This window comes from Alligator mississippiensis, chromosome 6 (genome assembly GCF_030867095.1).
Source record: "Alligator mississippiensis isolate rAllMis1 chromosome 6, rAllMis1, whole genome shotgun sequence".
Classification (NCBI taxonomy): Eukaryota; Metazoa; Chordata; order Crocodylia; family Alligatoridae; genus Alligator; species Alligator mississippiensis.
In genome coordinates, this window is record NC_081829.1 from 27,886,106 (window position 1) to 27,898,933 (window position 12,828).

At 43.7% G+C, this 12,828-nt stretch overlaps 1 protein-coding gene across 1 annotated transcript in view; it reads left to right on the forward strand.

Annotated features, from left to right (window-relative positions):
* Positions 1-12,828, forward strand: part of SAMD8 (sterile alpha motif domain containing 8) — a 76,197-nt gene that overhangs the window by 48,482 nt on the left and 14,887 nt on the right. The gene's annotated exons all lie outside the window — the stretch shown is intronic.

Consider the following 12,828-nt stretch of genomic DNA (forward strand, 5'->3'; position numbering starts at 1 on the left):
AGTCTAGACATCGCCACTGCTTCAGCCGTTTTGAGGAGTCCTCTGGCAAAAATAGATCAAGAGCTGATAATTGTGGCTTTTCTGAGAGAAAAAGTGGCAAGGTTTTTGCAGGTCCACAGTTTTTGAACTTTCAGGACTAATTTTAAAAAGTCCTGCAAGATTATTACTTTGATACAACAAAGACTGTGCTTAACTGGGAGCAAAATAAAGCATGCCTACACTGTAAGTTTACTGCCTGAGGTACATAGTGCATGAAGAGCAGGGAGACATTTAGAGCATACCACACTCTGGTATTGGTATATTCCTGGTGTGGATGTATCCAAGTAATCCTATAATAACTGCTGGATTCAGGCTAGTGTACCCTGTACTTGATAGATTCAAGCCTTCAGTCCATAAATAGGACAAAATGTTTCCTTTCAAGTTGTATTTCAGATCTCCATGTACCATACGGAAAAATATATTTTAGTAGTAGTTTCCAGCATGATTGCATGTCAGAGTAAAGACCATTCTATAATAATTGCATCAAATGCAGGTTTGAGTATCCCAGCTCTTGGTGCTCATATGTTACACAAGAGTTGGTTTTGCAAGCGACAGAACCCACCAACTTGACTCTCTTGTACATGTGCAGGTTTATATTCCAAAGACCATTCTCGCAATGTTTTCTTATTTAGCTGACTTTATGTATTTCACCTGGTGCCAACACAAATGAGGACATTTTGGGGGTGGAATTCACAGTGTAGTGTTGAACAAAAAAACTTTGTGAAACTGTTTGTTAAAGTCCTCATAACTTTTTCTGATTGAACAGTAGCAGGAAATACATAGTCATTAGTGGTATACATGTTGTTTACTAATTATTTCTCTTGCACTGATCCTTAGGCTTAAGTTCACATTGCTATTTAAGCACCTACACACCTTTGCAGTTGAACCTTAGGCATGTGAAGTTTTACATTTGTAAGGGAGTGTCTGTATAACAAGATTAATTTAGCTGTTTGATATTTTTTTGGACATCCACTATCACATTTATAGTAACAGGTAATAGATGATGAGCTGTCCTTCCTACAGGCGTTTTTGTTTGAGAAGGGAGGAAGTGTTTCTTTTAGAATATGGTGAAAAACAGATGAGGTTAGTTTCCTTGAATTAGCATTCATTTAAAGAAAGTTGTCTTGATAATCATAAAGGCAACACGGACCTTGTAGGTGTGGCAGTTTTGTTGGCAGACAGCCTATGAGCTCTGAGTTGCCTTGCGTTCACAAAGCTACTCGGATCAAGGGCTAATTAACAGTCCCCTAATAATCTACACATTGGTTATTTCTGTTATCCGTTGAGATTGTCCTCCTGATTTTTTTACACTAATTGCTTACTGAAACAGTGTTTATGGGCAAAACTTGAAATATGAAATGAACCTACAAAAATATTTTTCACCGTAAACGTCAGTTAAGACTAAAGTTACGGGACTATGTTAAACCTCATTTCAGTCTCCATATTCCAACTCTTGATGATGCTTATAAGTCAAGACTTGAGAATGTTGCAGTGAGTGAAGTGTTGTACATAATTCAAGTTTACATATACATTTTCAAAATACACTTGTGATAGTTGTGTAAGAGTTTAGAACAAGCTGTTGATTGTAGAGCATATTGTCTTAACCTGTTAGCCAGTGATGAAGTAGCAGTTTAATTTTTACAATGTACTATAGTTTTGCTGTCCTCATTTTTTTCAATGGAATTACAAACTACATTAATGTGTACAGCATGTAGTCTGGCAAGGATACAAAAACAGGACTTTGACTTTTATGAAAAAAAGTCTTTTCCTACTAAATACATTTTAGTGTTTTTTGTTCCTGTCCCTGTCATTCCCTTCTCCCCTCCCTGACTTCCCACAAGAAAAGAGTATTAACACTTCAAAAGTTCCTGTGGCAGTCAGGTTTGAAGCATAGTAATGTAAATAAATATTGTTTTGACTTTTAAAACTAAACCCAGATTTAATTAATATATTGTTTTATATCTTTGTTGTATTAAAGCAAATATTTAAAAGAATTAAAAATAAAATTGTTGAAAGATGGGCTGGAGGCTTTTTTTTTTTGTAATTTAAATTGATGGTCAAATATCTTGTCAAGAATTGATCAGAATTAGTTTAGGTTTTAAGGTGTCTCCTGCAACAGACACCACGTTCTTTTGGGGTTTTTGCAATATTCTATTACAAGGACTTTGGAGATGGACTCAAGCTTCTTTCTAAATCAGGTGTGGGCAGAATACAGCCCGTGGGCCAGATCCAGCTTGCCAAGGCATTTTGTCTGGCCCACAGCAGGTCCCTTGGCCTTGCTTAGCCCCAGGCACAGGGTGCAGCCTGTGCAAGGTCCCACCACCCTCGGGCACCCAGTGAGGCTGGGGCAGCATGGCAGCCAGAGTGGACAGACTCAGTTTCCCAGCAGCCCCTATGGTGGCTTCTTCCAACTGCCATTGCTGGACCAACCCTGGCCTGTCTGCCTTGCACCCACTGCTGGGATGGGGCTGTGGGCAGGTGGGGACCTGTGTCCAGGAGTGTGACAGGCAGGCAGGCAGACTGGTGACTAGTATCAGGTTCGTGGGGCAGTGACAACGCAGGACTGGGACGCAAGGCAAGCTGCACTCCACTGCCCGCACATGCCTGTGATGGGCACGGGTTCTATGGGCAGAGGTGTGCAGGGAGCAGATCACAGCTCTGCCTCTGACCCCAGCCCCAACGTCACAGTTCTATGATCCTGATTCCAATCCTGGCCCTGGCCTCATTTGTCCCACTCCTGGATGTTGCTCTCCACTCATCTGCGATCCCATCCCAGCCATCTGGCTGCATGTAGGGGCCACTTAAGGAGTTTTGGTGAGCTGTGGTGGGGGAGGGGGAAGGGATGCTGACCCATTGTGCAACAACTCACTAAAACTCCTTTAGTAGCCCTCCAGCCAAAATAATTGCGCACCCTTGCTCTAAATAGTTACCTATACTGAAAGCCTGTTATTCTGGTTCTGAAAAAGAGAGGTTCCATTCTAATTAATTCCATCTGAGGAAACAGCTACCACACTGTCCCTGTGGGAATTATTTCCAATTGCTTCTCTTACAAGAAGAACTAGGTGTTAAAAGGAAGCATCACCTGACACTGCTGCAACAGTGGTTGTGTATAAACCCTCACTTCCCCAGTGGGACAGATGTGATTCCAAAGATTCATTTGATTTAAAAAATATATATACAATATAAAAAAAGAAATGGAAATGTTGAATACACAGATGTACAACTAGGTGCTGTTTTTCAGTTTCTGTAGATGAAGCCTTGATGGACTAGAACTGTAGAAGACTGAGTAGGACAGTCCTGCCATGAGAGAATCTACACAATGTGTGATCATGTCACATTGGTCTCTCTCACTTCATAGACATTGCCTGCTCTGGCCAATTGGTCTAAGCCAGGGGCAGGCAATTGTTTCGGGCTGAGGGCCGCTTACCAAATTGTGGCAAACTGTCAAGGACCGCATGGGTAGCCCTGCCCCTTGACAGGTGCCCTGCTCCCTGGTTGTGGTCTTGTGACCAGAAGTCCCACTCCTTAACCCCTGACCTTTGCCACCAGAAGTCTTTCCCCTTGCCCCCAGAAGTACTCTTTTCAGCAAGGGGTTTTGCCATCTCAGAACCAGAAAAATACCAAATTATATTCTAAAAAGTGATCATCTACAACATTCATTAATTTGATTTCAAAAAATATTTTTGTCCTGGTTTACATGTGTTTGTGTAGTGTGCGCAGAGGTGACTGCACAATACCTTAAAATGAAATCTTGCTTTTGTATGTTGTGGGGGGTGGGTACAGGTTTGTGGGGCTGTGGGTGTGTGGGTATGTGGGGTGTGGGTGGCTATGGGGGGAGGGTGACTGGGGTTTGTGTACAGCAGTGCAAAGGGAGGCGTAGGTGCATGTGTATGGAGGGGTCTGCGTGTGGGACCCACCCTATAAACACACATACATATACACTCTGCCCCTGTGCCTGCGTGCGTGTGTGCATGCATGCATGCATGTGCACACACGCACGCGCACACCCTGCCCCCGTGCCTGCACACATGCACACTGCCCTTGTGCCTGCATGTGCACGCGCACCCCCCCCACACACACACACGCACACACCCTACCAGTGTAGTCCCCTCCGGGGATGCAGTGCTGGAGCAGGTAGGGGCAGGAAAGCAGGGAACTAGCTGGGGATGGGTGGGGATGGGCTGCTCAAGCCTGCGGAGGGCTCCCTCTGGGTCCTACTGCCCCTGGCTCCAGCCAGCTTTGATGGGGAGCCGGGGCAAATATTTATTAATTTAATAAATTTTTTAGGGGCTCCACAGGCCGGATATAATGGCCTGGTAGGCGGAAGTGGCCCGTGGGCCGTATTTTGCCTGCCCCTAGTCTAAGCCAACTATTCTCAGAATCCTTTGTAGTCAACTTGCTTGAGCCTGGAAGCCATCCTACATACTATGTAATATAGGAAAGGCAACTTCAATTATTCCCCTTTGTGCATATGCATGATGGTAGGATGCAGGCATTTAATTAAAGGCTATTTTTTCCACAAGATGCTTCTTATTCACTTAGTGGGAAGTTATACGTTTCTTTATCTTACCATAATTTGATCTACAGTAAAGACCAATTATTTCCCTATGGGTGTTTCTACAGTGGTGTCATCAGAGCATTCCATTGATTCACATATTTTAATTCTCCCTGAGAACTACTTAAATTTGGTGGGGTTGGGGAATAAGGGATGTTCACAAAAGAACATAACTAAGGGTAAGACTTTACATGCATAGTTTCTGATGCTGGGGAGAAGTAACATTAGAAAACCAATAACAGAGACAGTGCATGCTATACAGTTTTAACATTTCCCATGAAATCAGACAAAGATCCTCCATTTACCAGATATTTCGCACTTGGATTTAGAGAGCTAGTACTTTCATATCTACATCCTAATATTGTTTTATTGAGTTTGTTGGTATGGTTATGGTCTTTCTGATACAGACACCCAACCACCCCAAACAGGAATGAAACTATCAAGTCTGTATCTCTTACCAGTTATCAAATGCTAAATGCTTTTAATCACCAGGACTAGATGTGAGCTACAACTACTCAATAGAAAGTTTTTCTTAACCTCTGCTTATGTAAAATGTTCACGGGCCAATCATATTTTTGTATTGTAAAAGGAGAGGCACCTGAAATTTATGTTACTAGAGAGAGAATTTTACAAGCTTTTACAGGATGTTGCCTACTACAGGATATATTATAGGATATAAAAATCCCTCAACTAATCTGAAATGCATTATTTTGCCCCCAGAATAAACTCATTAAAAAATTATCTTAAAAATATCAAAAGAGTAATTAAGTGTTGCCATGCCTTGCTAGATACCTTGTTCAATGGAATGGAAGCTGACCTTTCAAGCCCAGTTGTTAGTAAATGTAAACAAAATTTACATTTGTGTTGGGAACCAAAGTTGGATGTTAGAGCAGGGACTGGCAAAATACTGCCCACAGGCTGGAGACAGCTTTTTGGCATTTTCTGAGATATTAGACCCCTTTTGAAGAGCCTTGAATCAGGCACTCAAAATCATGAGTCATGTCTGAAAATATAGCCTCTCCCTGCTATATTTAGTATTTCACCCTGACATTTAAGTTTGTGTTTTTGGTTTTTTTACTACTACTGCAAGCAAGTTGGCTGGGTAATACAGTTGATAGACTGAGGTTTGATATTCCCCAGGCCTCTTCCTTATTGATTAATTTCTGGTGACTAAGCACGAAAGATTCTGAATGTACCTAAAATTTCTCTTAGTCATTTTAATGTCTGTTTCCAGACAGAGTACAGTAAGTCTCACGTGATCAGTTTTTTAGACTTTCAAAGATTCTTATATATTTGCATAGTCATTTTATGAGTCAACTTCCCTAGAGTGGATTATAGTTATTTCTATGTACCTGCTTGGATTGTTTTATTCTTTTACCTAGCTGAGTCTTCCCTGCAGTACTGAATATTGTGATTTGTATATTTAGCTGTTGTATCCCAGATTACTGATTAGCTCTTTAAATCAAGACCCTGAGACATGATAGTGAAGTGCATAACTATGTAAAAATCCACAGAGCAGTTACAAGGAGCTGCATTTCAGTATACTATTGGGGACAGAGATACAGAAATGATGGACCAGACCATATCCTCTTTCCATAATATAACTCTATTGAAATAATAATGGTTATATTGATTTATACTCCTGCCTGCCCCCTTGGCTTTCACAGTGCTTTGTCTGACAACATATTTCATCCAGCAGTGAAATCTGCCCATTTCAGTGGTGAAACATTGTAGCTTTTTATCGGTGCACAGTAACACAATAATTCTGGACAGGAAATATAGTATTCCTATTGAAACTGTAGACTGAGTACAGGTTGGGTCTGCACATTTAAAATACGTACAGCTTTCTGGACTAAATCAGCCTACTGTTCCAGCTGTGCCAGAGTTGTTGAAGAACACGAGTTCTCCGAATCTTGGCTTGGGATCTCTTGAGAAGGCTGCCACCTCCTGGAACACAGGGGCTCATGAAAGGGTGCGGTGTTTTGTTCTGTTCTCTGCAAGCGCTTATGCTACTTACAGTAAAGGTACATGTTACACGTAGACCAGTGGTGCTCAATCTTTTGGTCCCTTGGGCCAAATTGGACCTCACGCCCCACAATTTAGCCTGCACATCTAGATCTAGACCGTGCTGCCCCTGTCTGGTCCCATGTGCTAGGATTGGGGCCCCAGGAACCCTCACCACCTCCACCCAGTCCTGCATGTTGGGATCAGGGCCCCAGGACTCTGGGCTGCATCCATCAACCTCAGAGATCATGGGGTGGCATGCTGCTTCTGCATGTGGGGCCATCTCTGTCATCCTCCATGTGCTGGGAGCAGGCCCTGTGTGTTGGCACTAGATGTAGTATGCAGGGGAACAGCCTGTGGGGTTCCCCATGGGCCAGATTCCAAAGCCTTTGGGGCCAGATCTGACCCGTGGACAGGGGATTGAGCACCCCTGACATAAACTATACTAAGGGCACTTAAAACCCAAGTGTACTCACATTAAGGCTCATTAACTTATGCTAAGTGCCCTCCAAGTGCCTTAAAGTTATGGCACTTCAGGTGAGATTTAATTCTGGGTCATGCTGCCTAGCTTCTGATAGGCTCCATAGATATAAAATGAGCGATTTGCAGTCCTCCAGCCTCCCAGAATGTACTACTTCAGGACCCCTTCTCCCGTTGCACCCAGAACAAGGATAAAGCCCAGGGATCCTGGCTTCTAGCCATGCCCCTGCTCTAGTGGCAAGTCAGAGCTATGCAGACAAAAAACTGTATTGACCCTTAACGTGCATTTGCCCACAGCATATTCTAACTTTAAAACTGCTTTACATGCCACAGATTTAGTATGGTCTAAGTGTTATATGTAACTTCACCCATAAACTACCATATTATCTGAGGCTAAAAACATGTCAGACTTCTTCCGGGACAAAACCCGTTTGCAGTACATTGCTTCTCCTGTAGCGTGACCCAGGAGCCAGTTTTCTCATAAAGCCCAGTCAGCTATAGTTCCAGTTTGCTTATTTAATAGGGAGAACATTTGTCCTCACAACAAGCAAGGCAGACAACATAAGCAACAGGCAAATAACAAACAAATGCTAAACCTCTGGTCTTTCTTCAGACCTTGAGAGAGGCAACTCAGGCCTGATGCTTGTCCCTCAGCAAACCAGCCTCTTCATCCCACCTTATCTGCTCTCCCTGCAGATCTGGCCTCAGGGGTAGGTGACATGGGTGGTCTTGTTAAGGGTGTCATGGTCAGGGGGTGCCATGCATATGTACATGCACACATGCATGCAGCCTGTGCTCACAGCGGTGATCTACCCTACCCTGGCTGATCCCTGCCCCAGCAGGAGAAGCAGCACCCCCGCCTCTAGCTGCTGCTGAGGAAAAGCCAGGCTAGACAGCATGGATGGCAGCAGCAGTGCCTGCCTGCCCACCTTCCTGGCACACCATGCCACTTTACCTCCCTGCCAGACCATGCTGCACTGCACCCCTGCCTTCCTGCCTCTGCCTGCAGCAGCACTGCTGACTTGGGAGGGATTTCCAGGGTGGGCACCAAAATACAAGTTTGGCCAAGGCACCATTTTCCCTAAGGCTAGCTCTGCCTCCCTGGGAGCTTTTAACTTCCCCTAGGGTCAGTCAATCATCCTAGTCATCTGACTCAGGGCTCCTCAGCAGGTAGGCTCCTCTCTTTAACCTCCTGCCCCCCTGCTTCAGCCCCTTAGCCATGCACCTCATTACACCTTTATTCTGAGATCCTACAAATATACAAACCCATTGTCCCATTTTAAGTGCCTGTGAAGTACCAAGATAACCCTTTTTTCCCCCAGGATAATTGGGGATAATTTGAGTTAATTGTCATTCAAGCTGCATGTGTAAAGGACAGTCCTACAACTATTTTGATGCGTGTCAAAGCCCAGGAAGGTCAGATCTGGGATAAACCCAATTTCTGTATTTAGCTTTCACACGCTTTTGGTAGTTTAATAAAGTATGGGACTAACATCTGTCACATGGAGTGCATTCCCTTTCTCATCCTCACCCCAGCAAGGGGACAACTGAGTGTGCAGTGGAGTGTTCCTTTCTTTTTTCTTTTCTATATGAGCGCTTGCTTTTTTTGATTAGTGAGTGCAGTCTATAAGGTACCTTGTAGACTGCTTTCTAGAGAAGGTGAATCAAGATATGTTCCTTGCACTTGAAGGAGCAGATGGAATCTAGGACACTTTTCATTGTAACTCTTGTCATATGAAACCTTCAGCAGCTGTGAAATGGTTTCTTCTATAATATATAATATTATTATATAATATATCTGGCGTGGATCTCTGCTCCCTGTGGATCCAGGTTGTGTGGCAGGGCAGTGCTGGTCCCTGCCATATGACCTGGCTCCGCAGGGAGCAGAGATCCACACCAAGGGTCTCCTTGCCACTGCTGCCTATCCTGTGCAGCCCCGGATCTTTGCTCCCTGTGGAGCCAGGTTGCACGGCAGGGACTAGCACGGCAGGGCTGCGACCCACTTTAACTAGCTGGAAGAGCCTGCCCTCCTGTGTCTGTGCTACTGATTGCATCAAGCAGGATTGACAGTGCAGTCTGACAAAAGTGCTGCAAATGGAAGGACTTGTTTTGGGAATAGTACCATATTCTGTGCAGCCTTTTGAGGGGAGCCTTTTGACACTGGAATGTGTGGAAGTTGCTCCTCTCTTTTCAAACCATTTAACCCTGCTGGTCCAATTTCACCATTTATGCTCTCATTTGCACTTTCCTCACCATGGAAATGGACTAAAGCAGTCTGTTTCACATATCTCTCACCACCAGAAGCACAGAGCTGGGGGTGACACAAGTATAAGCCAGATGTCCTACTGTTCCTAGACACTATGCCCAGATGCCCATATTTTTGCTAAGTAGAGAGGGAAGGAATCAATGCAGGGAATCATTTGGGGGAGTGCTTTGGAGGAATGCACAAAAAAACTTTGACAGCTGGGGTGGAGGGAGCCTATGCTCCTAAGTAGAAGGAAAAGGAAAGATGCCAATGAAATTGGTATTGAATTGGGGTACAGTCTTTGAAAAGCTTATTATCAGATTCACTTGCCTAGCTACCTGGCAGTTGCTTCCATATGCAAGGGCTACAGGAACTGGTATAATACATACACACTGACTTTGTTATATATGTATGAAACTGGACACAGGTACAGGATCTGAAACAAAGCCTCACAATAGAAAGGAAGCGGGATGCACACCTTGCTGGGGTTATTTGACCCCAGCAGTCTTTCCTGCCCAGAGCAGGGGGGCTGGACTCAATGATCTCATGAGGTCCTTTCCAGACCTAAACTTTATGAATCTGTGACACAGGATGATTCTCATCACATGGCCTGCCTTAAAAAGCACCACAGTTACACTTAGAGAATGGCACTTCTATGTTTTACCATCTGTCCCAAGTCAAGAAAGGAGAGAAAAAAGTTGTTGACTTCATTTTTTTTTATTTAAATAAAACTCCATTTGTTAGCGTGAGTGGCTTTACATTTATATCATGAGGTCTTTGGGTCAGGGATCTTGTCTGTAACATCCACACCAAAATATTTCTGTTTGGGTTTGTCAGAATGGACCCTGGATTCTCTACTTAGAAATTATGGTATTTCAGATGGGGGTAATTTCCTTGATAAGACAGCTTTGTTGGCATCAGTGTCATTGCATGTTGAGATTTTTAGGTATGTAGTAAATAAAGTAGTGCTGAAAGGTGCTTGATGTTGGCAGACCTGAATAATTGCCCTTTGTTTACAGGAAAGATAGTAGCAAGATAGCACCAATATAGAACCAAGCCAGTAAGTTTAGTTTGCACTAGATGGAACATTTTTGAAAGTGAGTAGGGGCTTCCTCCCATTCAGTTCTGGTTTCACTGCAGGGACTGCCCCCTAATGCATCAATTTTAATAGCCATTGCAATAAAGATATTTGCTAAGTGAATACATCTGTTGTGTTTTGCCCTTAGCAGCTATGTGTCTCTGACAGTCTCCACTGTGTCCATGATCACCTCTGAACCAGTTATTAGAGCAGGTTTCTAATATACACCCACATTCTTTCTGCATCAGAAAAGGACCTTTACTATTATTTCTTTACTGCTGTATTACTACAATCTGCATGCATGTACATGTGAGGCTGCTCTGACACGTTGCAATTACTCAGAGCACTCTATTAATTAAGACTGCTGGAACGTGGTAATTACAGCGCTCCAACCAGGCTCTGCGCCTCGTGTATCAGAATCCCCATGCTTCAAAATGGCAGTGGGGGCACATGAACTAAAGCTTGTCAAATGCCCCTGCTGCCATTTAGAAGCATCCCCACCACCATTTGGAAATGCGGGAACACTGATACATGAGATAGAGTAGCACTTTAATTAGAGAGGCTCTTGGAGCCACTCTAAAGTGCCTCCCCCTCTGCCCCCGGAGCACGTGTAAAAGTGCTCTGAGTAGAGACAAAAGAACTGAAAACAGAGGCTGAAGAAAAGCTGTTCATATGTACACACCACAATACTTCAAGGTACCTTCTCTGGTTTCTTGTTGGAAGCACAAGCTGTTGTACACTTTTCTTAAGGCCTATGTCTTACCCATTTCCTAACTACTTCTTCATTCGGGGAAGCTTTTCAGGTATAAAAAAAAACATTCATTCCTCACCCAAAGCAGTTCTCCCATCCCTTGGATATGGACTCAAGTTGCTGCAAGGAAAGTTTAGGTTAGATATGAAGAAAAACTTCCTCACTGGGAAGATAGTAAAGCACTGGAACAGGTACTCAGAGAGGTGGTGGAATCTCCATCCTTGGAGGTTTTTAAGACCCCGATAGACAAAGCCTGGGCTGGGATGATCTAGTTGGGGATGGTCTGGCTTTGAGCAGAGGTTGGACTAGATGACCTCCCGAGGTCCCTTCCAATCTTAACTTTCTATGATTCTATGACTCCATATCCTTACAGCGTAGATGCAGAAGTTGATCTGCTCCATAGATTGTTTCTCACCCAGCCCTGGTTCTCTTCTCTGAGTATCCTCACAAAACTCACTCCTAAGCCTCCTTAATGCTACCTCCTCTCCCTCTCCCTCTATAGGCCCCAGTGTCTGCTTTCCCCTTCCCCAAGGACTGCTCTTGAAGTGTGTGCTCCCTCCATACTCCTCCATACTCCATACTCAGTCTCTAGGCTCTCCACTTCTCCCTGTGAACAGTCAATATATTACCCAACTTGTGTGTATGTGTTTTTTCCTACCTGCCTGGCTCTGTTCCACCAAAACCAATTTCTTCACTTCAGTCAGGCATGGAGAATAAGGAAGTGAGCCTCACTGACCTAGGGACCTGGGTGAAGGGGCTTCAGGGAGGCTTTGGGGCAAGGGGTAAGTTTATGAAAACATTATGGGGACATGGAGATGAAGAGGCTTGGAGGAGGAGATAGGAACTTTGGATGTATGAGGAGCTGCAGGCAGTAATGGGAGTTCAGAGGAAGCTTGGGATGATTTAGCTACTACTTCAACAAATCTCTACTAGCCACAAGTGAAAAGTCTGTCCAATGGTTGACCGGGGCAGCAAAAATGTCTCTGACCATAGGGAAATCCTCCCTTCAGTTAAATTTCAAATCCCAATATGTGAAGACCATCCATCTCCTAAAAGAAAGCACTGTATGTATTTTTAATGGGCAATTACCTTATTTCCCTCCCTAACTTTGTTCTTGTTCTGCTGAACAATTTCAGCTGAAACTCCTGAGAAAAAAATTAGCATGTGGCAAAACATCTGACCTGGAGATCTTCATTCTGAACTGCTAAAGTTAGAGAAAGTGACAAAGTTACAAGCAACAGAAGGCCAAATCTTGCAAGGGAAAGCATTAGGCAACTTCAGCTGTGGATGCTACTGTCTGCTCTGCTTATAATAAAACTGGCAGCAGTTCAGGCACTTGGGCCACTCATGCATACCTTTGTAGTTATCTGTCATGTGGCTGTCTCCGCTGAGACAGACTAGATGATCTAGTAGGGCTTTTTTCCCCATTATAATTTATATTATCTCAAAGAAAACAAAGCCCTTAAAGGGGCAGGGAATGAGTTATAGCCAGCTGAGAATTTTCCAGCAGTACTTTTCCATTCAAAATTCTGATCTTGCTGGAGCAATGTTTTGACCTTCTTAAAATGAAATATTTTGATAAGGTGGAAATGAAATGCTTAGAATATTTCATATCATCACGCCTTTCTTTCCTCCTTACTCCCCCCTCCCCCCAAGTTTCTGATTCTTCCTCCTGA